At 46.9% G+C, this 15,030-nt stretch overlaps 1 long non-coding RNA gene across 1 annotated transcript; it reads left to right on the forward strand.

The window, feature by feature from the left end:
* The first annotated feature begins 7,721 nt into the window (after nt 1–7,721).
* LOC132646425 (uncharacterized) lies at nt 7,722–13,066 on the forward strand. The gene is made up of 2 exons (XR_009584688.1): nt 7,722–7,968; nt 12,333–13,066. It is a non-coding gene; the product is annotated as an uncharacterized LOC132646425 (long non-coding RNA).
* The last annotated feature ends 1,964 nt before the right edge of the window (nt 13,067–15,030 follow it).

A 15,030-nucleotide genomic window follows, 5' to 3' on the forward strand; every position in this document is an offset into this window, starting at 1 on the left:
ATATCTGACATGCAGGATATCTGATAGGCAACCCTGTGAAAGGGTCACTCAGCCCCAAAGGGGTCTCGACCCACAGGTTGAGAACCAGTGCTTTAAGCTTTCCTGTCACTGTCTCCTCCATAAGAATTCCTACCCCAGCTTTCTCTGGGTAAAGGGTTTGCTAGGCAAATGTTCTTCTAAAACTTGTAACTTATTGGTTTCCTTATAACTTATCAATTCTGTAAAGCCTCATTACAATTTAGTATGTCATTTCTTCTCTTAGCGTCTCTGATTTCTTTTCTTTCTTATTCTCCTGAAGTTTCTGATTCTTTTTTTTATAATAATAAAGATGACATAATTGTATTACTGTTTCAACACCATCTCCCAGCTTCTTACTCACTCTGCAGAGCCTGTGTGTGAGTATCTTTTGTTTTCCTTTCTCAAGACAGCATCTTAGAACCCTCAACTTCCTATACTAACTTAACCCAACACAATTCTAAGCCAGATACATGGCTTCCGACTTGTCTACTTTATAACTTCTGGTTTCCACTTCTTTACTGCACACTTCTTCTTCCTCCTCCTCTTCTTCCTTTTCCTCTTCTTCTTCCTCCTCCTCTTTTTCTTCTGTTGGACCACATTAAAACTGATGGTTTCAAAATGTGCACAGAGATTGTAAACATTTGAGTCATCGCTTCCTTTGCAAACTTTGCTCTGAGGTTGGGTTGGTTTCATGCTCCGGGTCCTTCCAGTCCATGCACACAGAGTGTTCTAAAAAGTCACCAGGAGGCATAGCAGTAAACAGGGAAAGAAAGACACCCAAGAGCAGGGGTTATGTATACAGTCACAAACACCTCAGTGCTGCATAAATGCTACACAGAGGAGACAGGCATGGGAGATGAGGCTAGAGGGATGGTGGGGCCCTGTCAAATGTGTGAGAGCCTTCACTGTAATGTTGCAGTGAAAGGGAACCTCAGAATGGCCTTACCTGGGCAATACCATGTTCAGAGATGTGATCCAGAAAGAGCAATTACTTCTAGCAGCACATGGAGGGTGTCCCCGAGGCCAGAAGGAATAGCTCCTAGGAGCAGAGCAGCTGACAACAGATCATTAGGGATGCTAGAGCTTTCCTAAAGCCTGTGGACTTCATTCTGGAGCAATGATAAAAGACTAGACTGTGACTAAATGGATTGATGGTTTAGATTATTATCTTAGAAAAATTGCTCTGGACACTGTTCAGGAGCATGAAGCCACACTGAGGTGGGAGAAGAAGAGGTAGGAAGCCGGGTACACCGTATTTGCTGCCACTGTAGATGTGAGAGAGGAGTGGATGGCAACAAAGGCAACATGGAGAAAAGGGCGTATTGGTGTGATGAAGAAGGAAGGTGACTTAAAAGCCAGGAGTGCCGATGAGTCATGGGGTCAAGAGAGAAAAAGACAGAGACTTGTGGACTCTCAGCATGGGCCATCGAATGTGTAGATGTCGACAAAAGTCATTTTAGGGAAAAGATGTCATCATCTGGGGTAAAGCGCATTGCAGATGTGGGGTTGTAGATCTCCTATCCTGGAGTGTAACTCACTTTTATCTGTCGGCTGAAACAAACAGCCCACTGTTCTCCCTCCTAACCACCCCAAGCTCTCCCAGAATGCCCCTACCTTTAGTTTCACAGCTGCAGAATTCTCTTTCAGTCCCTCAAGCTGCTGAACTTTCATCAGATTCAGGACTGTTGCGTATCAGCCTAGATCTGTTTCCCTCCTTTCTGGCCACAGGGCAGTGGCTCATTCTTTAGAACTCAGCGTTGGTCACTTTCCCAGGGACGCTTGCCTGGTCCTGTCTGCTCGGGGTCTCCTGATTCCCTCTGGTCTTTCCTTCCTGAGTCTCAACTTTGTTCCCAATGACAGATGCTTTGGAATGTGCAATTCATTAATTTTTATGATTTATCTTTTTTTTCCCACAAGAGTTGAGCCTTCATGAGGGTAAGAAGCATGGCTGTTTCCCTCATTGCTGTTCCCAAGATCAGAGCAGATGCTGATTGAAGGAGCAGATGACAAGAGTGTCCTGCAGCTTCACTGTGGTGGGGACCGCAGAGACTGTGTCCCGGGGTGAGGTGAATCACCTCAGACAGTGTTCAGCTGCTGTTTGAGAAGCTGCATGACGAATTCCCAGACAGAAATTTACGCAGGATCTTGCTGAGGACAGTGCACACAGCTCAGACAGAACAGCGCCTTGCAGATCTCTGGGATGCGCTACCCTGCATTCTGGGTGAGGTAAGCCACACTTGCCTTGTGGCTCCAGGTATCAGCCCACAGGGAGCAGATAAGAGCACACCATGGAGCCCCATGGAGTGGATTTACACTCTTTAGACTAGGAGTGAAGTTTGGTTCTGATCCTGATTCCTTCTGGACTCAGTTGCACACTGGGCACCTGAAATAAGCCAGGTACATGTATGTTAAACAGGCAAATGCACACAATCGTGATGGTTCTGCCGATCTGCCAGTAATCCAGTACCCTCTCCGTCTTTCTGATCTGCCTGTCTCTTGTACAGACATTCCAATATATTCTGGTTGCTATGAAACCAGATAGGTAGTCCCTGTCAAAAGGGTGACAGAGGGACTCTCTCCTCTTCAGGACTGATTGGGAAGCAGGGCTTATGGAATTATGAAGACAGGATAAGCTCTGGGTCTCTAGTCATGGTTTCTGTTCATAGGGGTTCCTGTTAATGATGTAGGAGGATGTTAGGTCAGGCTCTTCACACACCTTTCACCCCAGGTGCTCAGTCTGCTTCCTGCTCACTCGGCCCACCTAAGCACCCGGGTGGCTCGTCTCTTCATCTCCATCCTGTCATGGCTGGGATGCTCTACATGGTACAACTCTTCTGTAGGCATGAAACTCCACATCCTGTTCTTCTCAGGGACACTGCTGATGGCCTGTATGGCTCTGATGGTATAGAAAATCCTTTGAAATGAGTGACTAAGCCAAATTCCAGAAAAGACAGACCATGCTACTCCTACAGGGAAAGGATGGAGTTCCTCTCTTCAGCCTCCACATCTCCTCTGCTATTACAACATGAGTGCAGAAGAAGGCATCAGGTAAGAACCCAATAATTTCGTCTGTTATATGAATAAACAGAACGGGGGCATATGGTGACTGCTGAATCAGACTCAGCAGCACTGATCTCGAGGCATGCTGTTATCCTACTACTACTAAGAAGAAAGTGCCCAGATTCACGACTGTCAACACAGGGAAGAATGAATTCAGGGACCAGCAAAATGTATTACTGCGTGAGTCTGCTCCCAGAGATTTTTTTCAGTTAATAATTTGCTTTAGTGATCTTTCTTCATTATTATAAGGACCTGGTTCACTGTCAATACCGTGCTCTGATCCCAAACAAAGAAGTAAAACAATGTATTTGGTCACTCCTCTGTTGAGGGGCCTTGTTTGCATTTGAAAACAATGCTTTAATGCTTCTTGAATACTTTGTGCATTTTTTTTGATGTTTCCATTTACCAGGCATAGAGTTACACTGTGTCTAAAAATGTGACACTGCCGATTTGCCCCATTAAGAAAAGGAGAAGTGTCTACAATCTGGCCACAGTAACCATTTCTCCATGCCCTTGTCAAATCTGGATAAAAAGATTTCCCGCTTCTCTAACCTCACAGGCCCTAACTGACATTGTTCTGCAATTGTTGCTTTTCTGATTATCAGTGAAGGGAAGGGTATTTTCCCATGTGTTTCAGTCACTTTATTTCCTTTCTGGTGCTTTGACCATTCATACCCTTGGCCATTTAACCATCACGTGGTTCTACTTTGCTTGACTCCCTGAGGGCTGTATGGGAGACCAATAATCTCTCTGCACATGAAGTGTGTTTTCCTCCTGCTTGTCCTCTCTGACCCACACCGTCATGTCTTCTGTTAAAAAGATTTAACTATGTAATTGCGATGACACACACACCTTCATCTTCAACCTGACTGGGCCTAGCAGCACGTGGGAGACACGCTTCCCGGAGCGTCTGTGAAGACTTTTCTAGAGAGGCTGAACCGAGGAAGGAAGATCCGTGGCATGATCCCCCGAGGCTGCATCTGAACTGGGTGAACGCCGGAAGTCAGGGGCACTGCTGTTCACCTCTCCGCTTCTGGACCACGGTTGCCATGAGACCTGCCGCCTCACATGCCCACAGCCACAGCTGGAGTCACCTGAACGGCCACCCTCTCCCCATCATGATGGACTGTACCCTCACACCGGGAGCCTAAGTAAACCCCTCTTTCCTTCAAGTGTTTTTGCCACACCCATGAAGAAAGTAACCAAGGCAGCAATGATCTGTCACTTTACTACTGGTTATGGCGTCTGGAGTTTGTCACGTTTAGAGTGTTTTCCAGATACTTATTAAATCAGTTTTCCAGGGGTGTGTGTAGTTCAACCCTTTATAAGAACTTATTTTTATCTATGTTATGCAGTGGAAACCTAACTTTGAGTTTTTATTTTTGTTTTTGTTCTTTGAGGGTCCCACTGTGTAGCTTGGGCTAACCACAGACTCAGCCCTTCTGTCTGAGGTTTCGAAGCACTGAGACTAATGGCATGTACCACTAAGCTCAGCCACCTTCATCCCATTTGCAGCGTTATCCAGTGTTCTTTGCTAAGTGGTTCATCTTCTTTCCCAACCTGGAAGTGGCCTTTAGCACTGGTTAAGTTTCTGTGTTCATCTGTGCCTTTCCTGGGTTTTCAAATCTGCTTCCAAATTTTTTTCTCAGTCTTTATATTAATAATTATTCTTTTTTGTAGATTTTATGAGTAAACCGTAGGGAAAAATATCAAAATGTACATTTATCAAGCGTCCTCTGTGTGCCAGCCTCTGTCATAAGATTTTGAGCAATGGACAACCGTTCTGAACTTTATTGGCAACCGCTTCAATAAATTGCAGTGGTTTAATTCTAATAGTTCATTAACTGATGTGCCCCTCCAACATTGCTTTGCCTTTCCATGAAAGCCTCTTTCTCTTCTTGGTAAACTTTAAAGTGGTTTGCAGAGTTCTATGAACCATTCTCTGAAACTTGATTGAGGTTGCACTAATTTATACAGCAAATTTATTGCATTAATTTTCAAGGTAATGCAACTGAATAAATTAGAGAAAATAAATATACTTATCATTTTGGGTCTTCCATTCACAAAGTTACCTTGCCTTGATGTGGCCTCGTTTCCTTTTTTAAAAAGAAAATGAAAGTATAATTTTATCCACTTGTGACATATGTGAGGGAACCAAACAAATCATTTATGTTAAAGTCTTAAACAACTCCTGGCTCATGGAAAGAACGTAACATACAGTGCTTAATCTTGCCGTCAATCTTACCCATGTTTGCAAAAAGCTTCCTGTATCTTGACGAAGGGGTTTTAGATCTTCAGTCCTACTATTCTAATGTCTGAGTCTGATTTCATTTCCCTTGTGTATTCTAGTTGTTCATTGCTAGCACATAGGAAAATGATACATTAAATATCTGAATATTTACTGAGCATGTTGTAGGGTCCTTTCTCCTTTCCTCCCGTGTTCTCACTGTGGTGGTACTGGAGAGCACCAAAGTGGAAGAATGGAAGCCAGATTCAGAAAACATGAATATGTCATTTCTTACCAGGCGACATGTCAGTTTTCCAAAGTCAAACATATACGTTCTCAGTGTTGCACTGTTTATACTTGTCTTCCCCAGTTGGAGCACATCAGGGATTCCAGCATCGGGTGTGGGGTACCCACCACCATCAGCATCTTTGAACACTGACTTTGACAATCTACACTTGTGATAGTTTGAGGGAGAAATGTCTTCCTCGGGCATTTGAACTCTTGGTCTCTTACTGATGGGGTTGTTTGGGTGGGCTTAGGGGGTGTGGTCTTGCTGGAGGAAGTATGTTATTGGCATGGGCTTTGAGGTTTCACACCATTTTCAGTACACACACTCTCTCTCTGCTTCCTGCTGCTCCAGCTGCCATGCTCACCATTTCCCCACTGTGATGGTGATGGACTCTTACTCCTCTGGAACCATAAGGACAAACAAACCCTTTCTTTTCTCAGTTGCTTTGTGGTGATATTTTGTCATGGCCACAGAAAAATAAGTAATACAACACTGTGCAGGGTCACTTTGTCTGAGGCCAGGGAGGGAGGTATATGGAGCCACCTTTGCTTGATGACCATGTTCAAGAAGAGGATGCAGCTTAGTGTGTCCCAGCCATCGCCATGATGCCCAAAGGGACCGTGGCTGAAATCCATCAGAGTTCACCAAGTGATGTCGGGGCTCTAACTCTCAGAAGACCGTACAGCCCGGCTTTAAGTCTAAAGGAATATCTTGTCTCCTTTGTTAGTCTATTCAGATCTGTTGCTCTTTTGGATAACTTGGCTATAAATTTATATTCAAAAGAAGCATATGATGGTTGCTATGATTATCAAATAAAAAAAATCCTCACCAAACAAGGTCTCTACATGATAATAACTTGATTTTATTTTATTTTTTGCCCTTCTCTTATCTTTCTCCTGTTTTAGCTTCTTCTTCCTCTCTCTCTCTCTCTCTCTCTCTCTCTCTCTTTCTCTGGAAAATTGATTTGTAGGTTTATACTCTTTCCTGTGTCAGGGTGCACACGGCTGGGTTGAGCGCTGCTGAGGCCTCCCTTGGTTCATCCTTATGGGGAGGACACCCCCCTCCAGGGTGACTGGCTTGCTTCCACTATGTCAAATGTATGCAGCGGAGAAAGGGGATACGCCAGCAGCTGGAGTGGCTGAGCGGAAGGAAGGAGGTTAAATGGTATTAATCCCATTTGAAGCAGCAGGCAGTGTGCCGAATGCTTTCAGATACAATGCCATGTTTAATCCCCCTAACAATCTTGCAAGAAGAACATTGCTACGATTATTTCCACACAAAGATAGTGAGATCCAAGGAGGTGGGAGTTTGATCCAGGGCTGTTTACTACAAAGTCCATGCACTGGTCAACAGGCCACTCATTCTGACTCTCAGCTCAAGCTATCAGAGATCTTAGGTCTCCCCAGAATCCTGCAGTCAACAACCGTGTCACATGAAGGCCAAGAATGAGTCTCCATGAGCTGAAAGAGCCACACAGCCATGGACTTCTTCAGGCAAATATGTTCCATCAAGACCCTACCCTTGGGTGGGCCCAGGTGTTCCCAAGAGCAAGAGGACCCCTGGTCAACAGACAAGACTGCTGCCTTGTGCTCTCAGCCCCCAAATCTGCTTCCTGGAACCAGCTCACCACACTTTCCAGACCTTTCGGTTTTGCTTAGTGAGTTAAGATCAGATGAACAGGGCTGAGGAAGCTGTAGGCTGATGGACTTAGCAAAAATTCTTTCCCACAACACAGGCCTCCATTCTTCTAACATACCTCAAGTGCATGCCCTCGGCCAACACAGATCTGGTGAGAGGAAGATTAACAATGATGACAAGAATAGCCCTGACTTGATAAAACAAATATCAACTGGGTCAGGGGGCAGGAATTGCCTGTGACTGGCCTTGGGTTCAGTGTGTTCTTCATTAGCTGGGATTGCACCATCTTAAGTATTTCACCGTGTGCTGACTCTGAAGTTAGACCTTAGACACTGCCCTTGAACTCAGTCAATATTTGCGGAAGGTGGGGAGGGGGTAGAGGCTACAGAGCCACAGAGAGGGGAATGGAAGATATTTGGGGAGAGAGTTTGGCTCTCCCCAAGCATCTAACTGCCAATCTGATGTTTTAGAACCCGTCTTCGGAGTTCGGAGGCGTTCCTCCTGAGGCCGGGTGCGCGCACGCTTGGTGGGGACAAAGCAGGCTGGTCCGTTTTCAGTGACTAAAACGCAGCGTTGCGTTAGTTCCGGCTCCCCAGTCGCTTCTCAAGATAAGGATGAGCTCACTGAATGGACCTGTCTCTGGCTCAGCACACACTCTGAGTGGGTCAAATTCCAGCCCAGCCCCCGGCTCCCGCTCTTTGGGGCACATCGATTTCCCCTTTCCTGAGGCTTCCGGGTGAGAGGTCAGGGGAGGTGGGGGCGTGGGTGGTCAGGCTTCCTGTCTTCCAGTCATGATCTGCTCTCCTCTCTCGCTGGGGCACGGAGCCTCACACGGGGAAGCGGAGCCTCACACGGGGAAGCAGAGCCTCACACTGGGAAGCAATCAGCTCTTTGTGGGTTCTAACAGCACAGTCTACCTCACCATCACCTGTTCTCCTGTTTGGCCATCTGCCCAAAGGAGCAGGAAAGTTTATATGTCATCTTACACCTACATATGTGTGTGTGTGTGTGTGTGTGTGTGTGTGAGTGTGTATTTTTCTGTTCTGAGGACAGAACCCAGTGTCTCGTAAGTGTTCAACTACTGAGCTCCGCCCCAGACTGTGCCACCTATTTTGTAAACTGGTTTCTTTTCTGACCACTCACCCTTGAATTCTGGTCTGTTCTGAGTAAATGTCCCTCACACTCTTACCTGTGGTTGAAACCCATTATTCTATGGGCCAAACCGAAAACCTAAAAGCAGCAATGTGTATGTGTGTGCATGTAAGTATATATGTGCACATATGTATATAAGTATGTGTATGTGTGTATGTGTTTATGAATGTGTAGATATGTGTTATGTTTGTGTACATGTGTGTGCATGTGAGTGCATGTGTGTGCACATGTGTGATGGCCCCTTCTGTTTCTGCACACACTCTGTGGGAGGACAGGAGCATACTAATTCTGTGTCCCTTGCCTGTGTGCCCTGACCAGGAGCTTCATGGAGGGTTCAAAAGCCTGAACACACACACACACACACACACACACACACACACACACACACACACGCGCGCGCGCGCGCGAACACATGCACACATGCACGCACGCACGCATACACTCACACCAGGTGTGGTGATACACATTGGGAGCAGGAAAGGCAACCAGAGTTCACAGTCAGCCCCAGCTGTTTAGCAGGTTGGAGGCCAGCCTGGAGCAAGCGAGGCTCTACCTCAAAGACAAAATAAAATAAAGCGAATACTCCGTATGCTCCTTCCGCCGCGGTGTAGTCCCCGTGGCGGGAACCCTGGTGAGCAGCCATGTTTCCTGGAGACAGTGCTGCTTGTCAGACCTCTCCACAGCCAGGCGGCTCTCTGTCTTTGGAGGATATAAAGGAATCGTGTAGTTGGAAGCCACCATTTGGTAAAACGAAAGTGCCAGGGTTGCTTTGGAAGGGAACGGGCAATTTATCTCTAGCCGACACACTCTTCCAGATTTTTCGCTATGGTTGATACCGGCTCTCAAATGGCCCAGGCTGGCCTTGTCCCCCGATTGGCCTACCCTGCATCCATGTGTGAGTGTGATACATGTGCACCGTGCCCAGGTTCATGTGGCTCCGAGCCTGGAACCAGGGGTTTGTGTACGCGCTCTGCTGTCGCACGGACCCCAGTCTCAGGGGTCTTTCTCCTTCCTTGTCTACTAAGTGAAGGAAAGGCTGGCATTTGTTCTAGGTGAACCTGGCTGTGTCCAAAGCCTTCACTGTCCAAGAAGACAGGAGGGAGAGGTGGCCTCGGAGTTGGGCAGTGTGGCAAACTGATGTGTCACAGGGCACAAGGTCAGTTTTGTGAGATGAGGAGGTGGTGGCATTTCAGTGAGCCCGCGGCTCCACAGGACACGTGGTTCTGCTGCCATTTCCTCCTGCGTCCTTACCTGGGAGCAAGGCGGGCCTCCCTTGTGGCGTGTTGTCTGTTTTACACTCGTTGGAGTGGCTTTGCTTTTTTTCCTCTTTATGTTCATGAACATGAGCCTTATAGGAGAATTGACAGCAGGGCACGGTGGCCCACACCTGTCATCCCAGCACTCAGGAGGCAGAGGCAGGCAGATCTCTGTGAGTTTAAGGCCAGCCTGGTCTACAGAGTGGGTCCAGGACAGCCAAGGCTACACAGAGAAACCTGGTCTCGAAAAACCTGAAAAAGAGAGAGATAGAGAGAGAATTAACTATCTGTGCCTATATGAACAAGATGTAATACGAGTTATTTGGAATTTGTTTTGTTTCTTGGATAACTTTGATCATTTCTTCTACGGCCCTTGGATCTAATAAAGTTTCTTGTGTGTGTGTGTGTGTGTGTGTGTGTGTGTGGTGTGTTCCCAGGGACCAAACCTGGGGCCTCCCAAGCACTACAACACTGAGCTAACTTTTCTTGCTTTGCTTAGGAGTCACCCACCCCAGCAGGACACCTCACCTGTGCCGCTGCGGTGCCGGTGTGGATCGCTGGACCCTGAGTGGAGGGAAGAGAGCACGTAACTGCTGGCCCCAACGCTCCTCGTGGGCGCTCTGGGCTTGGATACCGCTCCTCACAAAGTCAGCTTCGGGCTCGGTGCAATTACTGTGTCACTTGCTGAGCCGTGAAGGGAGATGAGGGAACTTTTCTTTTTCACGGCTACTAAAGACTTTCCAGTTGTGACTAATTGGAAATAGGAACACTGGTTTTGGGGAACTGTTTCCCTGTCAGTCAAAAGTCACAACATGGCCACTTGACATGTGTCGCTGCAGCTCGTGGACCTGGGGCTTACTCACTAAGCACTCTCCAGCCCCAGTAAGGCACTGGGTGCTGTTTGCACAAACACAGGACAAAACCCAATCTTTCTACACCCGAGGGTGTATTTGCAGAGACGCAGGCATTTTTTCCAGGGCAGCTGCCAAAGGTCTCCTGAACCCTGTCACCACATCAGCAGCCCCTGCAGGGGGCTTTGCAAACAATGCCCTCCCCTCTGCCAGGGAGGGCACCTCTCTAAACTGCCCTACTCCAGGCCTGACCCACATTGAGGGGGGGACACAGCTACAGTGCTGAGCTCAGGAACCAGCTCCCTGGGGACAAGGCCACGGGTCCCTGAGTCTCCTGGGAGTTGGGGTGCTGTGGGATGTAGTTCTTACTCACAACTTAGCATGACTTGGCAAGAGGACAAAAGCTGCTGACTTGGATAGCATGAGCACTGACTGGCTTGCACGAGTTCCACGCCAGGCTGGAGCTGCTTCTGTGATGTAATCTCGTTTTGGAAGGTTTGATAGAATCCACACACGACTGTGTAGCTTAATTTTCACACCCATCATGAGAGAACTCTTATGCAGCCCAGTTAGTGCTGGGCTGTCATTTCTTTTTTTCTTTTTTTTTTTTAATTATTAGTTACGTTGGCCGTCATTTCTTAGGAGACGAATCCTGCTTTAAAAGATAGTTTCACACAACCTAGTTTGTGTGATTTCACGTGCACACTAAAATTTATCATTCGTCATTAATTTGTTACTGTGTGTGTTTATGTGTGCCAGGCTGTTCATGTGCAGGCCAATGGTGTTGGTTCTTTCTGTCCACCATATGGGTTTGAGACAGAACTTGGGTCCTTCTGCTTGGGGCACCTTTACCCTCTACGCCCTCTTGTAGGCCCTTGTGCACACATTTTCACACAGAGAACGTCCTTTACTGAGAGCATTTCTTGAGTATGAAAACGATGTGGCTTTGTTAAAGGTTTTGAGCTGGGAGCCCCAGAAGGAATGGCACACTGCTGTAGAGTTCTGGGGAGCCACCTCTGCAGACTGAGATGCTCTCCGATGCTGGGGCTGGCGGGATGGCTTGGGAGTGTTAGCTGCACAAGCGTGGCCACATGAGCTCCCGGGCCAGCACCGCTGAAATGCCTGTGAGGCAGTGCATGCAGCACCACCTGCCTGCAGCCGCAGGGGTGTTGCCGGCAGAGACAGGACTGCAGGGCCTGCATGGCCCCAGCCTTGCCTCAGGGTCAGTGGGAGACCCCGACTCAAGGGAATGAAGTGCAGAGTGAGAGAGCGGGACCTGATGCCCTTCCTCCTTTGACCTCGGCACATACGTGTGTGAACCCACCACATACTTCCTCACATATACTCACACACACACACATCACTTCTGTGGTGCTTCATATTTGCTCCTAGTGGAGAAAGGGTCTCCTCCTGAAAGGTTGAACACATGAATTAGGAGCCCATGACTGGGGACAGAAAGGTAGTTCCAGCGGAGGCACAGGCTGGCAGAGCACAAGGGCAGCCCATGGCGATGCCACCCAGAGGCTCAGCCTCAAGTGGTGGGAAGTGTCTCTCACTATCCCTGTTCAGTCAGGAGACTTTAGACCTAACTCAAGTCAGCAAGATTTCACTCGAGAGCATCACACACTGCCCAGGAAGTAGACTGACGACAGGACGAGCACAAAGTCCTTGATCCCTTGACTGTCTGCTTCCCCAGCGTCTGCCACTCGCTGCCGGGAAGATGCTTCCTTATGGAGATGGATCGCTCACATGTGGAGTTTGCTCTTGCCTTGCGTTCTCTTTGACCTAAGTTTCTCATGAAAGACAAAAACAAAACCACTATCTTTTCTCTGCTTTGGCAGAAGCCAGCATGCTGACTGCATAGGACTCCACAGCCCTGTCTACACTTGAAGATTCACCCAGCTCTCCCGGTTGGTTGCGACTGAGTGAATGTAACCAAGACTTTCATCAAGTTGAAATGAAGTTTTCAGTTTTGCATTGTTCATAATTTTCGTAGTTACCAGCCTTTTTTCTAAGACTATTTACTGTTTTTTTGTTTGTTTTTAATGCAGGGTTCCCGTGCATCTTCTGATTCCGCGTGTGATTGTTCACAGCACCACCTTGCTTCCCAGGCACTGGGGAGGTGGAGCTAGGAGGATCGTGAGTTCAAAGCCAACTTGGGATACTTCCCTAGGGAGACCCCCCCCATCTCAAAGAAACAAAATCTCTGTAGACCCTAATATATGGCAAATATTTTCTTTAGATTATCAAAGACTTTAACTCACCCATTTTTATTGTCTGTATTCATCATGCACAGGGCTGGTCTTCATGAAGAAAACTTATCTCAAGAACAAGACGGACCTTGGCTGCATCTCCCTGCCTTCTTTCCCCTTTCTGTTTCTCCTCCTCGGTCTTTCTGCTGCTTCCACTCACACATATGAATGTGATTTTCTGTAGCTACATAAAATCATTTTCCACACATAAACACAGGCTTGTGTGGTTTGATACATTCCTGTGACTCTGATTCTGGGTGTCTGTTTCCCCTCAGATACGGGTTGGTAATTTTTCTACAAATAAATGTGGAATTTAGTTGCTAGCTTGAAGGTGTGTCCAACTTTTTGACATCATTGTGTGTCATTGTCACCTGTAGAGCTTACACCTGAGATCAAGCTACAGAGAAATAATTACAAACAAAGTCTCCTGATGTTTTAAGTGAGTTTAGGGCTACATTGAGCAGCAGTGGCAGGCACACTCAGTCGTGTGTGGGGTGGACACATTTTCACGGAAGACTTGTAAGCTGTTGATTACTTCAACAGGTAAGATGGATAAGACTATATTTTTTATTAGCTTATGAGGCATGTGTGTTCCGGTAGGAAGTAAGTACTGGTTCCCTCAAGAACTGGGTGCAGCCAGGGTTGGGTCAGAAGGGTTTATCTCAGGGTTGGGAACAGTGCTCTGCTTGAATTTAGAATAACACCAGCAGATAATTTAGTCACCAAAGGATTTATGTTTCTTGTCTTTAATTATGTGTGGGTGCCTGTATGTGTGTGTGTGCACCATGTGTTTGGAGTACCTTCAGAGACCAGAAGGGGGCAGTGAAGTTCTTTGAGTTGGAATTACGGAGCTGTGAGACATCCAGTATGGGTACTGGGAACTGAAGTCAGGTCCTCTGCAAGAGCAGCTAGTGCTTTCAACTGCTGAGCCTTCTAGCCAGCCCCGGAAGCAGAGTTTTAATCAACCCTCCTAGAGCACAAAGACATAACTTACTTGGGAAACTGTGGATTATTCAGTCTGCTCTGTGCATGGGTATGGAAAGTCATTATGTTACGGGTGCTTTCTCCTTTCTAAGAAGTGTCCATGGGAAATGGGGATTCCTCTTAGTCTATTTTGGGAATAAATATTTTGGCATAGAGGGATGACAGCTTGTCCCCTTTGCCCACTCTAGCTAGGAAACCTGGAATTGAAGCTGCCAAGAAAGCAAGAACCCAAAGTAGAAACCACTGCTCTTATCTGATAAAGTTTCAATGTCACATAGACTCCAGGGAGCCTGTACGCTTGCCCCAACACATGAAGTTCTCACCACTGAAGTGAGAGTAAAGGAGATCAGAGGGCTGGAGTCAGCCTGCTGTAGCAAGAGGCATGGGAGAACAGCTTCAGTGAATGGGCGGACAGCACAGTCTGTCTCAGGCCCGTCCTTCTTATCTGTGATACAAAGATCTAGCAACTCTCAGTAGTTATGGCAACATACTAGAGGCAAGACATTTTAAGATAAAAAGTGATTTATTTAGTTCACACTTTTGACCAAATTGTGTAGTTCCATCCACCAGTTACTCCAGCAAAGCTTTAACTGTAAATGGTGGGAACACAATGCCCTTCCTAGTGAGGCAGGACAGGCAGACAGTCAGGGCCCCTTTAGAGCCAACCTGTTCTTGAGGGGGAGTGTGCCAGGGTCCTGAAAGCACTGCTGCTGTGATGTAGGCTCCCCACCCTTAGTCCCGTGACCTGCTGCCTTGTTCTGCGTCCCATCTCTTAGAGACTCTTCCTCTTCTTATTGCCACACTGAGGACCAGCTTTCTGGCACCTGAAACTTCGTGGAGCATTCATTCTAAGCAGGTCTAAGCCAAACAAGTATATACTACTATTCTTAGAAAGCAAAACAAAAGAAATAAAGACCGTTTTCTAAAGCTCCACACTACGCAGAGCAGTAGGAAACAGGCTGCCAGTAATATCTAAAGGGACCTTTTGGGAAGATATTGAAGTTGTTCACTTTTGTATTTCTGAGTCTAACATGGGAACATAAGACCCATGGTTGAGTAACTTGTTATTACGTGAACATGAAGATCATCTTTTCTCTTTCTAGTTGACAGAAGAATTGGCAGCTTAAAGGGTTTCTATACACTATAAGACTTGAGTGTGTTTTCATGAGTGTGAGTGTGATTATGCATACACTCAGAGGTGTAGGTTCTTTTTTTTTTTGTCTGTTTTTTTTTAACCTTGTTTGAGATTGGATCTTGTTTGCCTCTGTGTGCCCCAAGACTAGCTTGTCTATCCACCCCAGGC

The sequence above is a fragment of the Meriones unguiculatus genome, chromosome 11 (assembly GCF_030254825.1).
Source record: "Meriones unguiculatus strain TT.TT164.6M chromosome 11, Bangor_MerUng_6.1, whole genome shotgun sequence".
NCBI classification, from domain to species: Eukaryota; Metazoa; Chordata; class Mammalia; order Rodentia; family Muridae; genus Meriones; species Meriones unguiculatus.